The sequence below is a fragment of the Podarcis filfolensis genome (genome assembly GCF_964270895.1).
Source record: "Podarcis filfolensis genome assembly, chromosome: 1".
In the NCBI taxonomy this organism is placed as follows: Eukaryota; Metazoa; Chordata; class Lepidosauria; order Squamata; family Lacertidae; genus Podarcis; species Podarcis filfolensis.
Genome location: NC_139604.1, coordinates 42,275,194 through 42,291,125, shown reverse-complemented (window position 1 = coordinate 42,291,125; position 15,932 = coordinate 42,275,194). Strand labels below are relative to the sequence as shown.

Genomic DNA, 15,932 nt, shown 5'->3' with positions numbered 1-15,932 from the left:
TTCACAAGGTGTTTGTTATCTTGGCACATGTGCTGTTAAGATACTAGGTTACCATGGCAAGCACACATTTTTTATTGAACTTGGGGGTAAATAAAATAAAAAGATGTGCCATGTGTTGGCAACTCAAGTCAGCAATGCTTAAAAGCTGCAGTAAATTACACACTTAAAACTGGTTCAACTTTCACTTTTCCTAAATAAGAAACTTGACATGTTATATGAGAGGTGAGAAATATCCCTGCCAAGTGCTTATGGCTAAACTCTACTGTATTTAAACTGATTAGATTTTAAACATAATATTTAATGTTATATACACTGTATATACATAATACTGCGGCTATAAATAAATCTTACATATGTACTTCTAATGAATGCATTACGTGCAGTGAGAAGATTATTTTTCAGTTTTGTCTGGTGTGCACTTTCTTTTCAAAAGGAATTGCATTGTGATTTACAATACTACTTCTGCCTTACAAGTATTTTAAGTAATAATACAAACTTCAACAAATCTTTAAAAAATAAGACCAGTGTTCCATTGTGGGGGGAGGGATTCATCTTTTACCAACTGATCAATAAATTGGTCTATTCCTCTGTTTGCATACTTTTTTAACTCTGGCACTGTTTAAATTGTGTATCTATTGTCCAGTTACAACAATTCAAAGTAATATGCCTAGGGATTCACATGATGGAGAAAATAGCTGGCTATATTTTAATTGAAAAATACTATGAGTAGTAGTAGTAGTAATTAATAATTAATAATAATTTATTATATATAATTTATTATATATAATATTCTGGCTGGGTTTCCCCAGCCACTCTAGGTGGCTCCTGACAGAATATGAAGAAGAAGAAGAAGAAGAAGAAGAAGAAGAAGAAGAAGAAGAAGAAGAAGGGGCAATAAAACATCAAACATTAACAACTTCCCTAAACAGAGCTGCCTTCCGATGTCTTCTAAAAGCCAGAGAGTTGTTCATTTCCTTGACATCTGATGGGAGGGTGTTCCACGGGGTGGGCGCCACTACCAAGAAGGCCCTCTGTCCCTCGCTTCTCACAGTGAAGGAACCACCAGAAGGCCCTTGGAGCTGGACCTCAGTGTCTGGGCTGAACGACGGGGGTGGAGACACTCCAGGTATACTGAAGGGGGAGCACCTTGATCAATGGAGGGCGCTTTTCTTCTTAGCATATCCATGGCTGTTCTGGAGCAGGAATACTTTGTCACCTGAGAGCAGAGTGACAACTGTATACAAGATGTATTGTAAGAAATACCTGTTATGTAAGAAATGCCCAGTGTTCTATGTATGTAGACATTGGAAAGTGTGTTTCACAATCTGATAGCGGAGGGCAGGAAGGCAGCTCCACTGAGGCCCATGCTTATCCTTCCTGCAAAGCAACAGTACCCACATTGGAGTGAATTGTAGCCTAATAATTTGGAAAACAGAATACAGTTTACAGTGAATAATTGAGTGGCTACAGGGTTCTGACTGTAGTTTCAATCCAATCATGGTCTCATAGGGCAGCTTCTTCCAGTACATTTTCTGCTTAGTACAGATATATAAACTGAGTGAAAATACAGTGGTACCTTGGGTTACATATGCTTCAGGTTACATATGCTTGAGGTTACAGACTCCGCTAACCCAGAAATAGTACCTCAGGTTAAGAACTTTGCTTCAGGATGAGAACAGAAATCGTGCTCTGGTGGCGCGGCGGCAGTGGGAGGCCCCATTAACTAAAGTGGTGCTTCAGGTTAAGAACAGTTTCAGGTTAAGAACATACCTCCGGAACAAATTAAGTACTTAACCCGAGGTACCACTGCAGTGTTAATATTAATAAGCATGATAACTTAGTATTCAAGTGTATGTTGCATCTTTTCTAGGCTCATTAAAATAGCTGCTATTTAAACATGAAATATAGAATTGTAACTAATTTCATTCTAGCGCTGGTTAGCATGAGCTTCAATTGGGCTCTCTTTCTGCCCTTCTTCAAACTAGCTTTCCATTGGCTAAATGGATACCACATTGGCCATATCTTACAAAGTCTGCCTTCCATGTATTCATCCCACTGTTCCCATCCCCCAGACTAAGTCCCTGCTCACAATGTATCAATCCTTAAGGATGGTAAGTATTGTTAAGTATTTTGAATTTTCTTCCCCACTTTAAAAATGTATGTGGTCACCAACAGTGCTATTTTTCTAGAAAAGGAAAAGCTGGAACTCACCATGAATGCCTCCCTTGTTCTCTTATAATGGCAATGGAGCCCATCTGAGAGGTGCCAGAACTGTGCTCCCATTGAAAAAAAGCCCTGGTCACCAATATGGTATTCAAAATTTAAATGTTGAATTGTATCCTGAACATGAATACCAAATTTTCATTTTGAACAGTCAAACAATATCTGTCAAGTTAGTACGTAAAACTTACTCAGCCAATTTCCTAATGAGAGAATGCTTGGCCATTCATTATGAAATGATGTGTCGATGCATTCTTAAAATATGTTCCAAAATTCTAGAATATATTCTAATATTTAATGTTCATAATAGTGATTTTGATAGCTATTGAATGAAGGTATGAATAGCATACTGTTTCCTTTTCTATTTTTCTTGTAACAGTTGGTTAGAACTGGAATACTCTTGTTTAGTAAATTAAATATCAGATAAAGTAGATGGCAAGCAGAACTAATTTAACTTTAGTTAAATATTTTATCACGGGAACTGAGAGAAATAGTGAATGAGAATGCGGTGGGAAGCAAAGAAGGAAGCACAATGGAATCAAAATATATTAACATTGCATTCATTTTCAGAATCATCCCTAGCTCAATGTGAAGGATTATCATTATTTAAAGAGAATGAACAATGTGAGTAGATAGTAGGACATTAGTGGGGTTCATAATTTGCCATAACATAGAACTAACAATTACACTGCATGGAGGGCTTTGGCAGATATTATTTCTGGGCTGCTGAATAGCAGCAGCAGAGGTAGTCCCCCTGTACCTGGCTTAGCTGTGGTCTGCTCCAGGTTGCAGCATCCAGAAGTCAGTAAGGGACACCCAGGGGGTTTGGGCTGAGCAAGTGGACTACACAAGGAACTTTCCTACACCACGTCTTTAGAGCTGAGCAAGAACTGCGGCACGACCCTTTCACTTCACCATCCACTCCTCCACCCTCAATTCTCAACCATTGATTTGGATGTATATTGGTTGCCAACTATTTATTAAATTTATATACTGCCCTATACCCGTAGGTCTCAGGTAGGCATTAGGCAGGATCCATAAGATAGAAATGGGAGATCCCTTGAGGATGTTGTATTATGGCAGTATCCCCATTATGGAATTTTGTCCCAAAATATTACACACTTCATGTGCTGGAAATTTTGAACTACATTATCTGAAAAATATTAAGCGCTAAGTTCTCTTTTGTTTTCACTTTATCCCCTGAACGTAAAAAGAGTATCAAAAATAATTTAGCAGATGTACCGAGATATTAGTACCAGAGAAGCTGTGGGGATCCACTTCTTAACCATGTTAAGAATGATTAAGGAAGTTCTTAGCTTCAGCTCCTAAGACTGTAGGCCACCCAACTGTCTTTTGTAATGGATAAATGCAGTAATTTATCATCATCAGTCACCATCAGCATTGTTCTTTTTTATTATCTTATATTCATGAATATTATTCTATCTAGCTTAGTGGGACATAAAAGAACTGCATGTTTAAAAGTTAAAAGGGACAGATATTGAGACAGCTCATGTTTCATGGTTACTTGCATAGTCCCAAAAAGCAACACAGGCCTTCTAATAGTGGGGGGGGGGGGGAATCTGCTATCACATTATGTCCACCTCCTGCAAGGATTCAAAAGAGTAACAGTGCATACCCTCCAACATTTGTAGCAGACTTTCCATCAAACTCATTCAGTGCAAATATAATATATGAAACAAACTTTAAGAGGGAGTTACAAAAGTTGGGTGCTGCAACAGTGTGAAAGAGAACACTCCCATTAGATAGGAACGCGGGTGGCGCTGTGGGTTAAACTACAGAGCCTAGGACTTGCCGATCAGAGGGTTGGCGGTTCGAATCCCCGTGACCGGGTGAGCTCCCATTGCTCGGTCCCTGCTCCTGCCAACCTAGCAGTTCGAAAGCACGTCAACGTGCAAGTAGATAAATAGGTACCGCTCCGGCAAGAAGGTAAACCGTGTTTCCGTACGCTGCTCTGGTTCGCCAAAAGTGGCTTAGTCATGCTGGCCACATGACCCGGAAGCTGTACGCCGGCTCCCTTGGCCAATAAAGCGAGATGAGCGCCGCAACCCCAGAGTCGGTCACGACTGGGCCTAATGGTCAGGGGTCCCTTTACCTTTACCTAATGAAAAACAAAACCTGAATACCAAATCTAAATATGACTGTTATCTTTCTAAACATTTGACTCAAAACAACAGTACCTTAGGGATTTAAAACAATAATATTCTATAAAAGTCTACGTATTGCTTAAGTTTATTCCTCTGCAGCAGATTCATTATGAGAGTATGTTAAATTTACAGTGCAGTCCAATGAATATTTACTCCGAATCAAGCCCCACTCAGTCCAAAGTGGCTTATCAAGTAAGTGTCCATTGCAGCATTCATACAAAATTGGGGAAAGGGGGGGGGGGAGAGAAGGGAATGCTTTTTAAACCAAAGAATAATTATTCAACTTTAAACTTCCAAGATACTTGCTGCTCCTGAATATTATAAATTGTATTTTGGCCAACAGAGCAAACTAGCATTTTAAATTAACTCGTTTTAATGTGAAAATTATGAAGAAAATGCATTATGTTAACCACATGCTCATTGTTAATTGGTATTATTTATATTTAACCTGAAGAAAGAAATGCAGTGCCCCTTTTATGATTCCCCTCCATCACAGTCTGTCTGTCTATCTGTCTCGTTTCTCTCTCTCTCTCTCTCTCTCTCTCTCTCTCTCTCTCTCTCACACACACACACACACACAAAGATTCTTTCATTCTGCAAAGTATTTCTGCATAGCATTGTCAGAGGAACAGAAACCAATTTGCTGGAAGCAAAAGAATGAGATATTATTTTCTTTGCATTTTGACTAGGCAAGTTGGGTTGAAATTTTCTTTTGGGAGAAAGAAGCAATTGTAGGTAAATGAAGGGTCAAACAGTCATGGGCAAGGACCAAAGCCCAAAAAGGCACCGCAAACCAACCAAGTATCAAAAGCACAAAAATTAATAAATTCACCCTGTATATCGTAGCTTTAATAAAAACTAGGTTTGCTACTGCAAAAATATTATTTGCATTTTTTGTGAAAGTTGCTACCTATGTTGCATAAATCTGGAACAAGGACAACATGGTACCAGGAATGCTTTACCAGGCACAAATACTAACTGGTAAGCTATCCACCTGCTTCTCTGCTAACATCAGCATATCCTCTTCTGTTAGTCATTATTGGGATATTCACCGCTACCACCTTTAGCTTGAAGGTGTGAAGAATCATCGCCTACTACACAGTAGTAATTTTTCATAATACCCAGCATATATTATGATACTGTACATGTTTTTGTCTGAGATCTGAGTTATAAAAAATCAGGCAAGGGGTTATTTTTGTGAATGGAGAATAAGAAGAATTAGGACTTTCAATACACTTTTTTTGTCAACAACAATATACACAAGCAAGCTGTACATAGCTTTGAGATACTACTTCAGTTTTCCATATCACTATTTGGGGAGTGATAGCCAATGGTGTGTGTTCCACTAATGGAATGAATCTGTCAGTGGAATTAGAGAGGGAGAGAATTTTCAGTGATTCCTTCTCACCCTCAAATTGGGGAGGCAAATTAGGGGGAATGCAAGGGAAATGCATGGGGAAAATCACTAAAAATTGTCTCACTCCCCCATTACTATGACAGATGCTTTCTGTCAGCAGATATCCGTTGGATGCCATCCTTTATCAGTATAAAATCTTTTCACCTTGTACATCAGCAACTTCTGCCACACATCCTTAGACACGTTGCACCGAATCACCAAGCACACAGAAAGTTAGACAAAAATCTCTGAACCACCCACAGGCATCCAGATATAAGCTCTAAAGTATATAAGGAAATTTATTTTATTTGCCTCATTTGTTTTATAGAAATTAGTGGGGTGTATCTTTTGCCAGAAAAGGGCTGTGATAAGAAGCCAAACAGATAGTTAGTAGCCATATTGCAGAGGGAAAAGGTAGAATATTTATGCAACATCCATGATGAATCCTACCCATATAGGTAAAAGGTAAAGGTAAAGGACCCCTGGACAGTTAAGTCCAGTCAAAAGTGACTATGGGGTTGTGGCGCTCATCTCGCTTTCAGGCCGAGGGAGCCACTGTTTGTCCACAGTTTTCCGGGTCATGTGGCCAGCATGACTAAACCGCTTCTGGAGCACGGAGGACCGTGATGAGTGCCAGAGTGCACAGAAACGCTGTTTGCCTTCCCGCCACAGTGGTACCTATTTATCTACTTGCACTGACGTGCTTTTGAACTGCTAGGTTGGCAGGAGCTGGGACAGAGCAACAGGAGCTCACCCCGTTGCGGGGATTCGGACCGCCGACTTTCCAATCAGCAAGCCCAAGAGGCTCAGTGGTTTAGACCACAGTGCCACCCGCGTCCCTCATACCCATATATGAAGTTAGACCATAGGTCCATCTAGCTCAGCTTAGTATTGACTAATGTGACCAGAAGCAGTTCTCCCAAAATTTCAGACATGAGCTTCTCCCTGCCCTACCTGGAGATGCTGCGAGTGGAATCTTGGATCTCCTGCATTTCAAGCAGATGCTCTACCACTGAACTCTGGAGATATTAAACTAGATGACCCAGGTGACCTTTGGATCCTCATTGCTTTTTGACAACCTATGCTTTTTTATGCTGTTACCCATTAACTTTTAAACTTTTAAGACTCTAAAATGTGTCTGAAAGTATACAGTCATTTGTCAAGAAATACATGATTTATGGCAGAAGGAGCTATTAAAACATTCATTTGATCTATGAATGTTTTTAATATTTCATTCCAGTTCTTTAAAGCTGCTGGATCTACTTCTATTCTTGTAGTAACACGATTAATGGAAGAACTTGCTCACATATTTAAAAGTCCTAGTAAGCTGTAATTCATAGACTTGAATTAAGAAATACAAAGTTTTAACATTTAGGTTTCTAGAACAGAAATTCACCTTTGGTAGGCAATGTAACCACAATATCAGGATTTGTCCTTCTAAATAAAAATGTTTTGTCTACTATTATTTATTTTCACAACCTATGACTATACAGTGGTACCTCGGGTTAAATACTTAATTTGTTCCGGAGGTCTGATCTTAACCTGAAACTGTTCTAAACCTGCTGCCACCAAGCCGCCGGAGCACGATTTCTGTTCTCATCCTGAAGCAAAGTTCTTAACCCGGGGTACTATTTCTGGGTTAGCGGTGTCTGTAACCTGAAGCGTATGTAACCTGAAGCGCATGTAACCCGAGGTACCACCGTATCACAAATTACTATCTATTTTTTTAAAAAAACCAATATTTTATATAAAGCTGAGTAATATTACCAGTGAAATATCCAGTAAGATAGAAAATACAGCGGGTGGGAAGGAGGAATGCAAATACAGTTTTGTTTATGTACTGAAATATTGCTTCTTGTTTCAAGCATATGCAAATATAAAATAGAATCAAGCCAACCACATAGAAACAGTTCCTAAGGCAATTGTTAACCAAGCTGAATTGTTACACACAGTAGCGAAAGTATTGAATCAGGCAAAGTGGTACATGCAGTATTCAATCATGCAGGCTTGATAAGAAGCAAACAGCAGCAGCAGCAACAACTACAACCCTCAACATCAAGTACATATTATAAAATGTCAAGTTTCTGTGTTACCAAGCAGCTCAAGATTAATTCCTAGTGAATAATACAAAAAAAGTTATTAGATACAATCTTATTAAATAAGATTAATTAATATTTTTGTGTTTTTTGTGTGCATGTTTGCAAGGGGAATTTAATAGATTATTTGTTTTATATAAATAGGCCTCTCATCAAATCTACCAGAGCTCTTTTTCTTTTTGAAAAACTTTTTATTGCGTTTTATAAATGAGGATCATAGGGGTGGGTAAGGGATAATAAATGGTACAAAAAATAGAAAAAGTTTTCACATGTCATTTGTATATCACAAAAATAGCACAATAATTTTGCAGCAATGTCTATGACACATGGTTCATTATTAGTAGTCAATGGTCTTGGTTTGTGAATTGGTTTAAACTAAAACAATAACAAAGGGGAAACACGATAGAACAGAGTTAACATAACAATCAACACACATAGCCAAACACCTAACCAGGAGCCCTTGTGGTTGTGCTTAGATTAAGTAATAGTTATTTTTCCTCTTAGGTTACTAATGAAACAATATAAAGTGTTGGTATATTGATGAACATGGGAGGGGGGTTCAAAGCGAAGATCATAATTAAGGTTAAGATTCAAATTTAGATCTAGCAGAGCTCTTTTTATGTTTGTATTTATTTAAGGGGGAAAGGGATTTTTTGCCCCCCAAAAAGCCCACATACCCACCTGAAAATGTGTTCTAAAGGATTGGAAGCTCCTCCAGAACAGTGCAAGAGTCTGTAGGGGAAGGGGAGATTGACAGAAATTGCATCCCCTTCTGCTTCAGTGTGCAGGAGTGTTTGCTGGTTCATATCCCCTTCCATTTGTAGAAGCGTTACTCTGGATTTAAACCAGTGTAACTTGTTGTGAATGTATTTTGAAATGCCCTTGGATTGTGACTGAGAAATGGTTTATGAATGGATTTAAATCTTTGTCACGCAAACCTATCCAACCACAACTCAATGCACAGCTGTAAAAACACAGCATTAAGGTTAATGGGAAATAAAGCTCCGGCTTCCAGCTGCCTGGAGAATGGGCACCAGTGGGATGACTGCTACTGCTATGAAATTTGTGGCAGAAAAGAGAAGTCAACAAGGGTGCCACCACAACCAGAAACCTTAGAGCCAACCAGAAACCTTTCAACTTAGTTATAACTGTGACAGCAGAGAGTGAGAGGATGGAGCCACTATATGATATAGAATATAGTAACACATTCTAGATCTGCCCCTATGATATCCTCACCTAGTTCTCTACTTATTTATGCATATTCTGTGTTGAGCAATAGTTTTGCTTAATACCAGTTGATATCATCCCACAATGGTAGCTGTTGGTGAGAAGTCTTAGTTTAGTTGTACTAATCCAAACAGTCTTGGTAGGTTGTCACAGGTTGTGAAGTTGTACTGGTGTCAAACTGAATACTTATCTGAACACTGGAATTCTTCATCCCATGTCCCATAGAAATGGGGTTCTTACGTAATTTATTTTGATTCAGTTGTGAAAGAATTCTTGAACAAAGTAGAAAAGGTTATCTAAAGTTCTGAACACTGTTAAAAGATTTTTGGTTCATTGCATGCAATTATTTTGTAGGAGTAAGTTCTCTGACATGAGGTTTTTGTTCATGTGGTTTATCCTACCTGCCCCTTTGGGCCTGCGTGCAAGAGCAATTATTATGAGTGTCATGGGATGGCATTATGCCTCTGGAACCATGGAAGTTGCAGACTTGATGAAGCCTGATGACATATCCAGGCTATCCAGTGCATTTAAACCTAGTAAATTATTCACTTGAATAGCAAGCACATCGGCAGTGGGACTGACTATGAGGCTCTTGACTATGAGTGCATGAAGGTAATAACAAGCTGGGTATAATTTTAGTGTGAAACTACCACAAAGTATTGGGGCATAGGAGAGAACCCTCATCCAGTAGGCAGGATTCAACCAACAAGCCTTCTCAGAGGAAGCCCATGCAAAGACTTCTGCTAGTATAAGCACGGTGGAGAGTTTGGGAGAATCCCTAAAACAGCATATGGGAGGGAGGAGAGGGCAAATAATTCCATCAAGCAAGCAGAAATGTGCTGATAGAGCTATGTGCTTAGCACTACACTGAATTCCTCCTATAGAAAGACAGACAGAAATTTGTTGTTTGTACATGCCTCTATTGGTTCCATGAAGAAAGAAAGACAGGATAGAATTGTAAAACAGAAATTAAAAATTATGATATTTGTAAACAACAAATTACTGTGTGTGTGTGGAGGGAGGGAGAGAGAGAGAGAGAAAGAGAAAGGGAGAAAGAGAATGAAAGCCTTGAGTTATGAATGAATCCTGTGCCCGAAGAACATACAAGGTATATTGCACATGCTATGGAAATCTGCCTAAAATATGTATTAAATGTATGCAAATTTGATATTATAGTTAGGATCCATTAGAATAGATTACTCGTATCAATGAACTGAATGCTTGTTTATTTTTAATCTTCAGATAGTTTGCATAAACAGCAATAACCTCTACAAGATGGTACCGCTTAACTGCTTTTTTGTAAACAAACTAGTCTCTCACTGTGTTCATACCTGTAGGGATTATGTGAGTATTCTCATCTGTGGCAAAATAGAAGCATTCGTCAACTAGCACCCCACATGGGTACATTATGTTGAATGGCTGTGGTTTCTCTTATGCTCATTAGGGGCTATTGTTTGATATATTGTGGAAAGTTGCTACAAGTGAGAGGCGGATAAATGCCATTTGATGAATTCTTCAAGCAGATTCAAGGAAGGTTAATTTAGGTTCAGAAAGAAGCATTTAGGTATTTTATAGTTTTTTTAAAAGAATTCAGCTAAAGTCGGAGATGTAAAACAGGATGAGCTGACTTTTTATGTATGTGAAATATTATTGTGACATCTGGGATGTATTGCCAAAGTGTAGGTGTATTGGGGGGACAGAAAACTGGCGTTTTCTTCAATTTTCAGCATTTCTGTCTTACACACACACCTCTACATGCATTCTCTGTATCTTTTTAGTCTTAAATCTGGCATGGAATGTGGTTATCCTAGGAACCTCAGCTTTCATTTGAGGGTGGGGGAGAAGAGAGGACAATAGCCATGCTTTCCTGCTCTTATGGTTTTTCAGAAAATCTTGCATTCGTTTGAGCCACATCTGCAGATGGCTAAAAACAAACAGCTGAGTTTGACAGTGACCTGCAAGTATATTTCAGGAGCCTCAACAATTTGTGATTTTTTGCCTATGATTTTTTTTTCATTTTCTTATATTCTTAACAGATGAAAGGATAAATCCCTGCTGGGATTCTATAGTTTTGCCTCTCTGTTCTTCGTGGTCATAGCAAACTTGGATTTTGAAGAAAATATATGTGAGTAGTTATTCCACACATGCTTATAGCATTGACATGTGAAATGATATTTAGAGAACAAAACAGATGCCAGTTTTGCCAACTACCCTGCCTGCGAGCACATCTGTCTGTGCCATTTCAGGAAAAGGGGGCATGAGTGTGCACATCCTTCTTCTTCACCAACTCCACTTATCCCACTATCACTCTGAGCAGAAGGAGTTTACTAGATAGGAAGTGTGCACATACCTCATCTTCTGTAATGGCCTGGCGTGGTATGAGAGAGAGGAGTAATTTTGTGAACCCCAAATATATGGAAACTGGAACTACCTGGGGAAGGATTGTGTCACATGCCTAAATAAAACCAAGAAATTTTCTTGAGCCCTGAGGTGAAATTCAAATGCAAAAGGGAGAACCTGAAATCTAACTTGGTGGATCAAGCTGCAAGGGGAAACAAGTAGTATTTGAGATTGAACCAAGAAAATGGTGTATAGGAAGATTAAACCAATCCCAGTGCCATTGCCCTGATCCAAACTGCCCACTCCACTGATACAATCAATAATATTGCCTGTATTTTTCTTTTCAGGAGACGTAATCACATAACTCCTTCTGTCACATCCAATAATTTCTGTGACATCTAATCATTTGTACCTAAGTGATTCCACGTTCTCATGCTCCAGTGAGAGCAAGAAAGTTTCTCTCTACCATTGATAATCATATGAATCACTACAAGTTTCTAACTAAACCCTAGTCATCTTCCCTGCTCCCAAGTAAAATCTCAAATCACTTTACACTTGGGTGTTTGAGTCATTTAATCGTTTTAGTTGTTCTTGTCTATACTTTCCATGAGATGTGTAAACTATTGTTTTCCAAATATGTCAAGAGCAAGAAGTTCTATTTGGATACTTTGGAGAGCAATGGGGAATGGGTGTTTAAACCTCTCTTGCCTAACCATTTTCCTAGTCTAAAGTGTGCTGCCATTACTTTCACAGGGGGAAACATACCTTATGTTTTTCCCTGCATAGTTAATGGTAGCTTCAACAGCTTTGGTGAGTGAGAAAGCACAATTTAAATGATGGAAATGGTGTTGGAAAAGCACCTGCTTTCACAGCATAATTTTCTGCTCTTCAAAGTAGCAGTGAAGATCCTCATCACGGATCTCTGGCTACTGGAAAAGTTCAGTTGGTAGAGCATGAGACTCTTGATCACAGGGTTATGGGTCTGAATCCCACCTTGGGCAAAAGATTCCAGCATTGCAGGGGTTTGGACTAGATGAAAATCATGGTCCTTTCCAACTCTACAATTTTAAGATTATATGTCTAGCTTGGCCCTAAATAAGCTTTTTGTTAATGAAACAACATACTGACTTTATATGTTCAGTTAGTTATCTAGCACAGGTCTAACATCTGACTTCCATCAGCATATATATTTTATGGGAATAAAAAGTGATGGACTTTACATTTTGCATTTATTTACTTTAAATCATAGCTGATATTTAACCCAGCCCTGCAGGGGTACCAACTTGAATAAAATATTGGGGGAGCCGGTGAACCCCACTCTGCATAATCAGTCACATGACATGGTGTGCACACAGTATTTTAATGACAATGCCCATCTACTGGGGTGGCAGCTCCCTCAAATATTTTATTGGAAGAGCAAAGGGAGTTGGCTCCTACAAAGCCCTGGGAGATACTCCTTTGAGGAACTCAACTGTTCTGCTTGCGATTTCACCTTTCTGAATAATATCACCAACTAGGCAGGTTTTTTCAGTGTGAATACTGTTTTTCCTCCCTATTTCTATCTAATACAGAAGAAAGCAATAGCAGTAATGCTGTTTTTATGTTTATACAGTGGTACCTCAGGTTAAGAACTTAATTCGTTCCGGAGGTCCGTTCTTAACCTGAAACTGTTCTTAACATGAGGTACTACTTTAGCTAATGGGGCCTCCCACTGCCACCGCTGCCATGCGATTTCTGTTCTCATCCTGAAGCAAAGTTCTTAACCCGAGGTACTATTTCTGGGTTAGCGGAGTCTGTAACCTGAAGCGTCTGTAACCTGAGGTACCATTGTATATGGATTTACCAGCAAAATAGTAACTGGAATCAAGTTGTGAGTGTTTACTGATCTGCAGAAGCTGAAAGTTATATGCATGTTATACATAGGAAGCTGCCTTATACCAAGTCAGACAATTGTTCTATCTTATCTGACACTCACCAGCAGTGGTTCTCCAGGGATTCAAGCAGGAGTCCCTCCTCCAGCCCAACCAGAGATTGAAGCTTGGACCTTTTGCAAATGCTGTACTATGAACTACAGCCCTTCACATTGCATTGAGACACCTGTGTCCGAATGCTGCCACAGCTAGGCATTAGTCACTACATGGCCTAGGCAAAAGTGACAGCTGCTTAGCTTGAAAAATGGAAGTGTGACCAACATAGCAATGCAAGGACAGTAGTGAGTAAGATGAGATTTTAGCAGGACAGGCTGCAAACCCAATTAAATTAATTACAAGGAACAAAAGTAGTAATATTTTATTCAATACAGAACTCTGTAAAATTTCAAAAAGCCACATGAATCTGTCCTCCACATAAGCATTAAGTACTGACTGAAATAACCCAATCACCCTCTCCCAAACAAGTTTAATTAATGAATTGATTTTACTCAGAACATTAAAAGACTTCTCACAACAAAGCTGCAACTTACTAATTAAGTTTAGTGTTTCAGAAAACAATGCCATGTAATTTGAGATGGAGGGCCACACTTAAAAATCTAACTTGGGCATTACCTTTTTGTGAATAATTCAGAAAAGAAACTAAATAGGTAGTCAGTGCAAGATCTTCTACTGAGAAAATTGACATCATACAACATACTGAATATGTAATAAATGTTATAGAGAGAGACAGAGAGATATAAATCTTGTCCAATAGTTTTCACAAAGGCAATGGGGAAAAATCTTATTGCAAGTTGTAATATGTTTTGTGAAAAACATTCATTGTGCTTGTCATTATTAGCCATACATGGCTTAGAGCAGATGTGCCTATGTCAATCTCCAATATGTTCTGCTTAGCTCCCCTCTTCCTCCCACTTTCTCAAACTCTGCAATGCCTTTCAAGGTAGTGTCACGGGTTAATGAAAAGAAGTGTGGGGGGGTGCATGGAGAACTTGCAGGAAAATTGACAGCTAATGAAACAGTTTCTGCGATTCGTAAGCTACTGTAAGATACAGCTGCTTACTGTAATGAAACCTAAGATATGTGAATACTGAAAGGATATATCTGTAAACAGACATTCCCATCTTGACCACACTTTACAGTTTAGAAGCAAATTGCTCCAAATTGCTCCTTTCCACCTTAAAAATGGTAGAGACATCTTAGTGCTCCAGGCAGTAAGATTTACTAATATAAACATGAAGCGTCCCAGAAAAAAGGGGGGGAGAGATAAATATGTATAAGTTAGAAGTCATGATATGAAGTACAGTTTTGACAACTGAATACTTTGTAATTGCTTTGTTTAGTAAAAACAAAAAAATACCACTACAGTATCTCTGTAGCATGGCAGTGAATACTTTTGCAAGTGTTAACCGGGAGCAAAGGACAAGCAGCAATGATGAAAACGCCAAACGGAGCTCTAGAGAATCGATAACATTTTCCTTCTGTTTCTTGTTGCGGGTTTTGGGCTGGCACAAGTTTCTGCATCTCACTCCCAGATCTCTCTCTACACACACCAGTTTATTTCACTCCTTTCATCCCTGCTTCTGGCAACAGAGTAACTGACAAGCAGGGAGAATTTCACAGATTCCTTGTGTCTATACTGAGCGCACAGCACCATCTCTGGTAACACCAGCCAGCCTTTTCTCCTCTCTAGAATGCCACTATTAACCAGTGACCTGATAGCTGGCAGCCTCTTCTGAGGGCCATTAATTGATGTAAACACAACGCATCTATAAAAAGCCTGCACATTTTCTATTTGCTGTCTTTGTTTAGTGCAACTTGCAGAGAAAAAGAAGCCCACAACCAAAGACAGAAAACCAAGGGAGAACAGCAAACATTCCTTAGGATGACAACAGAAGGCTCTGAATATGATGGTCTGCATTCTTCTTCATCTCCCTGAATTTCCTAGTGCTGTGCCTTCTCCTCCCCTCTGCACCTGTACAGCCATGTCATCTCTCTCTTGCACACACCTATTACTTCATCCGATAGTCTTTTCCAAAGAGGAGCACAACACTGGACTCTTGTGTTCAGACCTCTGCATCTTTTCCCTTCTCGCCATAGAAGCCAAAAGCCTTCTGTTTCCCTTTGACTGCCCCCTCCCCTCCCCCACCAAATCTTCTCTGCCCCATAAAGGTCAGTGGGTTGTACTGTTATTAGATGCATCTAAAAGCAGGGCTCCCTTTAGTACTTTGCCTGCCAAAGAGGGAGATGCAAGCAGGTTCCCTTCCTCCCCTCTCAGGCCATGGCTCCCTTTCCCACCCCACCCACCTCACCTCCTTCCCCCAGCCATTGCCCGCCAATCCCCCACCCCCCACACACATCACTTGCAGCCTGGCTGAAAGGATCCTTTCCGCACGCATAAGCAACAGTCTCCGCCAAGTGGGAAAGTCTTCTTTTCCAGGGAAAGAGGCGGCAGCAGAAGCAACAGCACCTGGCCCCATATTGTGCCTTCCTGGATGCTGATGCTCGCGCGCCAAAGCAGACTCTCATTTCTGTTTCTTCTTCCTCCCCCCAATTATTT

General features: G+C 39.6%; 1 protein-coding gene across 3 annotated transcripts in view; it reads right to left on the bottom strand.

Annotated features, from left to right (window-relative positions):
- DPP10 (dipeptidyl peptidase like 10) overlaps window positions 1-15,932 on the bottom strand; it is a 552,775-nt gene that overhangs the window by 203,252 nt on the left and 333,591 nt on the right. The window contains exon 1 of one of the 3 annotated variants that reach the window (XM_083582232.1): window positions 15,843-15,864. The exons of the other annotated variants lie outside the window; for them this stretch is intronic. The gene's annotated coding sequence lies outside the window, so the exon portion shown is untranslated. Of the gene's footprint in view, window positions 1-15,842; window positions 15,865-15,932 lie in introns of those variants that run through there. 3 annotated transcript variants of the gene reach the window in all.